Source organism: Euleptes europaea, chromosome 4, assembly GCF_029931775.1.
Source record: "Euleptes europaea isolate rEulEur1 chromosome 4, rEulEur1.hap1, whole genome shotgun sequence".
NCBI classification, from domain to species: domain Eukaryota; kingdom Metazoa; phylum Chordata; class Lepidosauria; order Squamata; family Sphaerodactylidae; genus Euleptes; species Euleptes europaea.
This window is the reverse complement of record NC_079315.1, coordinates 10,341,751-10,349,360: the sequence shown is the minus strand read 5'-3', so window position 1 is coordinate 10,349,360 and position 7,610 is coordinate 10,341,751.

Here is a 7,610-nt window from a genome sequence, read left to right as displayed (position 1 = left end):
CAAGGAAGCCCAGGGTTGCTGTGCAGAGGAAGGCACTGGCAAAAACCACCTCTGTTAGTCTCTTGCCTTGAAAACCCCAAAAAGGGGTCGCCATAAGTCAGCTGCGACTTGACTGCACTTTACACACACGCACACACACGGAGGGTCGAAGGGGTATCTTTTTGGACCTTATAATTTTGTAACCACGAATGTACTAATAATATATAGATACTCTTTTGTATTTTCTTTTTTAATTTTTTATATATTATTATTGTATTTGTTTTGTTTAGTTTTATGTTATAAAAATTAATAAAAATTTATATATAAAAAAAAGGGAAGAGATCCGGTCCTCGCACACCTCTAGCTTGGATGCGAAGGCCTTCCTAAATCCTATGGATCTTTTCCATATAGTGTTTTATAGTTTTGGGGGAGCAGTTGGGGCTCAGCGGTAGAGCATCCTGCTTGGCATGCAGAAGGTCCCAGGTTCAATCCCCAGCATCTCCAGTTAAAGAGACCAGGCAAGGAGGTGATGTGAAAGACCTCTGCCTGAGACCCTGGAGAGCCGCTGCCGGTCTGAATAGACAATACTGACTTGGATGGACCAAGGAGGGTCTGATTCAGTAGAAGGCAGCTTCGTGTGTTCACGTGTACAGATGAAGGGCTGTCTACATAATGTTTTAAAACTTAAATGTTACACCACAGCCTGTGCCTTTAAAAGCATCCCCCCCGCTCCATAAATCTGTATAACTCAGAGCTGCCTAATTTATCTTATTGAGCCAGTCGCACTCTCAGCCTAACCCACATCGCAGGGCTGTTGTGAGAATTAAAATGGAGGAAAGGAGAAGAGTATAGGCCTCTTTGAAGTAAAGGTGGGGTAAAATTTGATGTTTTGTAAGTTACCTTTTCTAAGTGAAGAATACATAGGGTTACCAGCCCCGGCTGTGAAAGTGGGCCCCAGGCTGTCACCATACTATTGATTTGAGCATGTGTGTGTGTGTTTTAAGGGTTATCACCATACCATGTAGGGTTGCCAACCTACAGCAGCTTGAGTGAGGTGGAGCAGAGAAACAGACACACCGCTGTAGCCTCAAGCGCAAGATCTCTCTGGGGATCCAATATGGGTTAGACTAGAGGATCAACCACACCCTGCAGGGGTGCCTTTTGCAGTGTCTGCCATCTGAAGCATCGTCAATATGGCCCCATCTGTGGATACTTAAATCCAGAGACTGGAGCCACGAACAGATGAGACAGGTCTCTCCATAAGCCCAAGAAAAGGTCCAATTTGCAGAAAATCTAAAGCCTAAAAAAACAAACCCTGGGGGTTAAAAACTCTCAATAGAAGCCATACCTGTACTTTTTAAGAAATTGACTCCCTTTGAGGGGCCATTATTGGGATTGCCAGGCAGCCCCAACAATATTGGTAGCCTGCAAACCTTGGTTTCTGTCAATAAAAGGAAGGGGTCTGGTTCAGTATAAGGCAGCTTCATGTATTTCATGTATGTATTTATACCACACGGCACAGCTAACAGAGTGCATTTCCTTCCCTGACATGTATATTACCTCTTTGTATGAAGCAGCCCTTAAACATAACATGAGAATGTTAAAAGGCACACGCACAAGAAGCCCTTCCTAGAGCTCATTTCACAGCTACCCGCATGTAAGCTCAGTGAAGTCAAGGGGCTCAGACGTTCATTGTAGCACTATCCAGGACGTCACAGCTAGTTTCCAATCTGTTGCCCGCTCTAGGCCTTCATGCCCAATGGGAAAAGCACCTAATAGGGATGCTCCTCTGATCCTGGAGAGAATAGGTATGCATCATGACTAGTATCCACTTTTACTAGTAGCCATGAATACCCCTCTCCTCCATGGAAATGTCCATTCCCCTCTTCAAGCCTTCCAAGTTGGCAGCCATCGCCACATCCTGGGGCAGGGAGTTCCACAATTTAACTATGTGTTGTGTAAATACTTCCTTTTATCTGTTTTGGATCTCTCACCCTCCAGCTTCAGCAGATGGCCCTGCATTCTAGTATTATGAGAGAGGGAGAAAAGTTTCTCCCTGTCCACTCTCTCCATGCCATGCATAATTTTACAGACCTCTATCACGTCTCCCCTTAACCGCCTTCTTTGCAAGCTAAACAGCCCTAAGTGTTTTAACCTCTCCTTATAAGGCAGGGGTGGGAACCTTTTTTCCGCCAACGGCAATTTGAATATTTATAACATCATTTGTGGGCCATACAAAATTATCACCTTAAAAATTAGCCGACCAAGCCCCAAGCAGGCAGCTGCCCAAGATGACCCCCCTGCGCGGGCAAGCAGGCAGGCATCCAACCGGTGGTGCACTTGTCCACCTGGTGGCACAGGATGGTCTGTTGCACCAGCCGGGCAGTGGTTAAGAACCACCAGTGGTTAAGAACTTGCCCCCCTGCTCATTCTGGTCCTGCCCACTTTAACCCCTCCATTGTCACCACTTCTGCCCCCAGCCCTCTTGTAGTAAAGAGGGAATACGTTTCTCCACGGCCCGGGTGGGAAAGGGTTAACACAGTTTCTTGGGCGCTCCTAGCAGCTCCATAGCTAACGACTCTTCTGCAAGGGGGGAAAGAAGGTTCCTTTTCTCCGCAAAACAAACTCACATCCATCTTGAATAGAGGCTATTCCTGTCCGTGGGAGGGGGCGGCAGATCACCAGACATAGATCCTTCTGAGCTAGAGATCTGCCAGGACCCAAGGAGGGCCAGACCAAATGATTTCACGGGCTTTAAACGGCTCCCGGGCCTGACGTTCCCCACCCGTTATAAGGCAATGTGTCAGGTTAATAATGTGTCAGGTTAGTACTTACACTATGCTTCAGTTCTAGTGGTGCCAGATTCCTAATATCCTAATATATGTTATTGAATGTCCCATTTAGTTGATGGTACTGACTTGCTATGTATAATCCGCCTTGGAGTTGGTGATATTGAAACCCCAGGGCATCTACTTCTTTTTTCTAAACATTGGAATAAAGAGGGAACCAGCTGGATCATACCCATTCTAACAAAATATACTTTCTTTAGAGCTTTGGATCGTCCCTTTTTTCTTTTCAGATCTAGAGACAGATACCGAGAAAATTTATCAGGTGGCAAAATACTTAAGTAATGGCTTTAAAACTGTCCTGCTAAATGATACAGGTATTTTGCTCCAAGAGATATTGTTGAACTTGTATAATTTTATATGTATTTATGAATTTTAGGTATTTTATAAGTTTATGCGTATTTGCTTATAGCTTTGTTAATGAGCAATAAACCAAACTTAACTAACATAATCCGCCTTGAGTTCCTGTGAGAAAGGTGGACTACAAATAATATAATTAAAAAAAAAATGTGACACAAGAATCCCGTCCACTAAAGAGATCCTCACATCGCTGAGCAGGAGCCATCTTCAGACGAACCAGACCCACGGCACCTGGTGAGTGGCTTTCTGATGGCAAATATGATGCCAACCGCTATACCACGAAACAGAACTGAATGTTCAAGCCCAACACAGAGAATGAATTTAAAAAAAAAAAAGGCCAGAATCCATAACTGCAGATCAAGCAACAAACAGTGCATTTATTCAGAATATTTCTAAAGTACTTCAAAGAAATTAAGGCAAAACGTACTCCTGAAGTACAAAAAAAACCATCTGAGAGGAGTCATAAAGAATACACATGAACACACGAAGCTGCCTTCTACTGAATCAGATCCTTGGTAAATCCAAATCAGTGTTGTCTACTCAGACCGGCAGCAGTTCTCTGGGGTCTTTCACATCACCTCCTTGCCTAGTCCCTTTAACTGGAGATGCCGGGGATTGAACCTGGGGCCTTCTGCATGCCAAGCGGATGCTCTACCACTGAGACACAGCCCCTCCCCAAATAGGTGCCTCCCTGTAGTTTAAAGACCTGTTCACATGAAGAGGCCGCTACCCTCAAGGCATGTTCACCTTGCAATGTGCCCTGAATACGAACCACCTCAGGACATCCCTAGGGAGCTTACTAGTATAGAGCAAGAGATGGGGGGGGGGGGAGTCCTTTCTCATGCCACTTTTTCTCCAAGTTAAGGCTTCTCACACCCCAATAACAAGGGAGCTGGGACTCTCGAAATCTCATACCCTGGAAATCCTGTTGGTCTTTGAGGCGCTAACTACCAAGCCCCGTGGCAAAGGGTGGTAAGCTACAGGACTGCAGTCAAAAGCTCTGCTCACGACCTGAGTTCGATCCCAACAGAAGTTGGTTTCAGATAGCCGGCTCAAGGTTGACTCAGCCTTCCATCCTTCCGAGGTCGGTAAAATGAGGACCCAGCTTGCTGGGAATCAAGTGCAGACGACTGGGGAAGGCACTGGCAAACCACCCCGTTAACATAGTCTGCCTAGTGAACGTTGGGATGCGACGTCACCCCGTGGGTCAGGAATGACCCGGTGCTTGCACTGGGGACTACCTGTAGCTTTTTTTTTGGGGTGCTACTGCACTTGAATCTTGTTGTTCACCTCGATAGCAAGGTATGAAGTCTGGAGGATTTGACTCCAAGATGAAGCACGTTCCCAAATATCCAAGAGGTAAGAAGCGGGGGGGTCGTCCAAGTGGTGGGAACCCATTCACACAACACACAGTCACTCTCACCGCTACAGCAGACTGGGCATTAACACATCCGCAAACAAGTGAGAGCCAGTGTGGCGCAGTGGTTAAGCCAGGCATCGGACTAGGATTTGCATTGGTGGCCTCCAAGGAATACCAGGATCGTGACGCGGAGGCAGGCAATGGCAAACCATCCCCTAACTCTCATCTCTTGCCTTGAGAACCCCAAGTGGTCTCCAGAAGTCGGCTGTGACTTGTCAGCAAAACCCAAAATCTCAGAAGCAGGGCCTGCTGCTGCAGACTCCAGTCCGTATTAAAAATCCACTATGAACTTGGAAGTTCAAGCTGACTTTGGATCCTAGCAGCAGGGTAATGGAGGGCAGGGAGGCTTGCTTTCTTTTCTTTCTTTCCTTCTTTGCTCCCATGACCCATAGGTCCTGAGCAGTTATTTCTTAGAGGAAAATATGATTGAGAGATATTTGGCCAGGGCCAATGTTATATTTGGGTCTCTATCCATCTGCAGAAAGGGGACTATTTTGTCTCTTGTTATGGGGGCGGGAATCCTCGCCAAAATGGGGGTAACCCATTTATCTTGGTGGTGTTTAAAGAGGGGGCATCCCATCATCTCATGAGATAGTATGTCAATTTTATATTCTATGCTATATTTAGGTCTCTATATTATTTGGGTTTTTATATTATATGCTATATTTAGTCTCTATCCATCAGCAAAAAGGGGACTATTTTTATGGTAGCAGGAATTCTCGTCAAAAAATATGATTGAGAGATATTTGGCCAGGGCCAATGTTATATTTGGGTCTCTATCCATCTGCAGAAAGGGGGCTATTTTGTCTCTTGTTATGGGGGCGGGAATCCTCGTCAAAATGGGGGTAACCCATTTATCTCAGTGGTGTTTAAAGAGGGGGCATCCCATTATCTCATGAGATAATGTGTCAATTTTCTTTGTATTGCATGAAGGCTTGGTGGATGAACTCACCGGACGTCATCACAGGGCACCGTTCAAATTAATGAAACATAACTAGAATTTATTTCAGTTGTAAAAGCATGTCATCTTTAATGGACATATTTAACCATTAACTGGATCAAGTAATCCCCGCCACTTTGTGTATACAAAAATACGCCCACCATTCCTGCCCCCCGCCACAGAGTCAAAAGATGTCAGTTCCGGATGCTGCTTCTATCCCCCGTATCATGGTTATCTAATACGGAAAGTTTCTCTATGAAACTCGGAGACCGCTCTATGGAGCCACCGGCAACTGACACTTACAGCTGGGTATCCCCAAGTCACACCACGGCCCCCGCTTTTTGCAAACTTCCACAAGTGAAGTGCTGGTGATCGTTGCTAAGAACCTCACGACGAGTTCAGAGCTGCGCAGGTGCTGGTTTTCAAGAGGTTGAGAAGCACTGACGGTATCACATGAGCATTAATGCACCCATTTCAGACAAGCCCCTGCTCGACGCTGTTTCAAACAACAAAGACATTCCCCCCACAAAAAAAAATAACCTGTCCAATTTTGCAGCACGCGAAAAAGGGAGCGAAACCTCCAAAGGGAAGTTCTCCGTTTCCAAGCCATACTCAACTGGAGGAATACAGCTGAAGGACTTTGTGAGTACAGCCTGTGTGTGCTCTTGAGGAACAGTCACACAAAGGGCTGTTCATCAAGGAAAAAGAAGCGTTCGATTTCCCGTTTTATCTCCTTCCGCCTCCTACACAACATAGTTTAATAAGGTTGACTGTACAGTGGAAATTCCAATTTTTTTTTAGAGAAATACATTCATAAAATGACGGTGATTAAAAGGAAACAAAAATTAGAAACGAAAGATTTAACTCTGAAGGGTTGCGCACTAGAATTTTCTTGAAACCTAGAGGGGGGGGGGGAAACAGCCTGTAAAAACAAGTGATTTGTAGAAGGATCCGAAGAGAAACAAGCCATCCGCCCATTCCAAAAATCTACCACTCCATTCCAGAAAAATAAGAGGAGAGGCAGCGAAGAGCAGGCAGTGACTTACGTTGTACATACATTCTCCAATGTAGTACCTTCCCCACCAAAACTCCTGGCCTTGCCCAACAACAGATCGGGGAAGCAATGTTGGCACTTTGAGTTTGAAATAGGTTTCAACGTCACCACTCGAAATAGGCTTCAACATCACCGCAGAAAGATGACCACCTCTCGGTGACCACAGCACAAAACTTTGCAGGGTATGACCAGGGAAGCAGCACCAGAACCTTTCCAGTACAAGGCCTCCGGAGGACAAGGCTGAGATATGTTCTGATCAGAAGAATCAAGAGGCGGTTATGCAAACATCTGTACATACCAAGCAAATATGCGCCGGGCGGACTTTCCTGGAGATTCCCTCCAGCCCGATAAGGAACAGCAGGGGGTTCTGAGGTCTCCCGATTAAGGATTCTTCGGCAATTCAAGACTGTATAATACTGCAAATGACTCGCATTTTCCCCATCTCGACCCACTTAGTTCTCACTTCGGTATCACAGTGAAGTTACAGCCCCTGCTAGCAAAATTATACTGTAATAGCCCATACCCCCACCCCCCGGATAAAAGGGCTTTTTCAAAGCAGAAAAGCGCAAAATACAGCTCAGGTTCAAAAACAGGAAAGTAATACAGTTTAATATTGATTTAGGTGACGGGGCAGATTGTTTTTTTCTCAGTACATTTCCCCCCGACGAGGAGAAAAGTCGTAAGATTAAGCTGGCGACCGTTGTACTGATCACTAGAAGCTTGAAATCGCAAACGAAAGCATAAACACAATACAAAGCGAGAGCTCAACAAAGTAGGCTACAGGTCTGATGTTACATTATGAGGAGGAAAACCAGATATTTCCTGAACCCTTACGTTTTCCCAATGGGCCACTTCAGACTGGCGTCCTATAAACAATCCCCTTTAAAACGTTGAGAGGGGTGGCAGAGTCTTCTTCAGAAGAGCGGGGGGGGGGACCAGTTTTAACCATCCTCTATCTTAAAAGTATATTTCTCAGCAAGCAAGCAGAGTCCAAACCAGCAGAACCGTTTC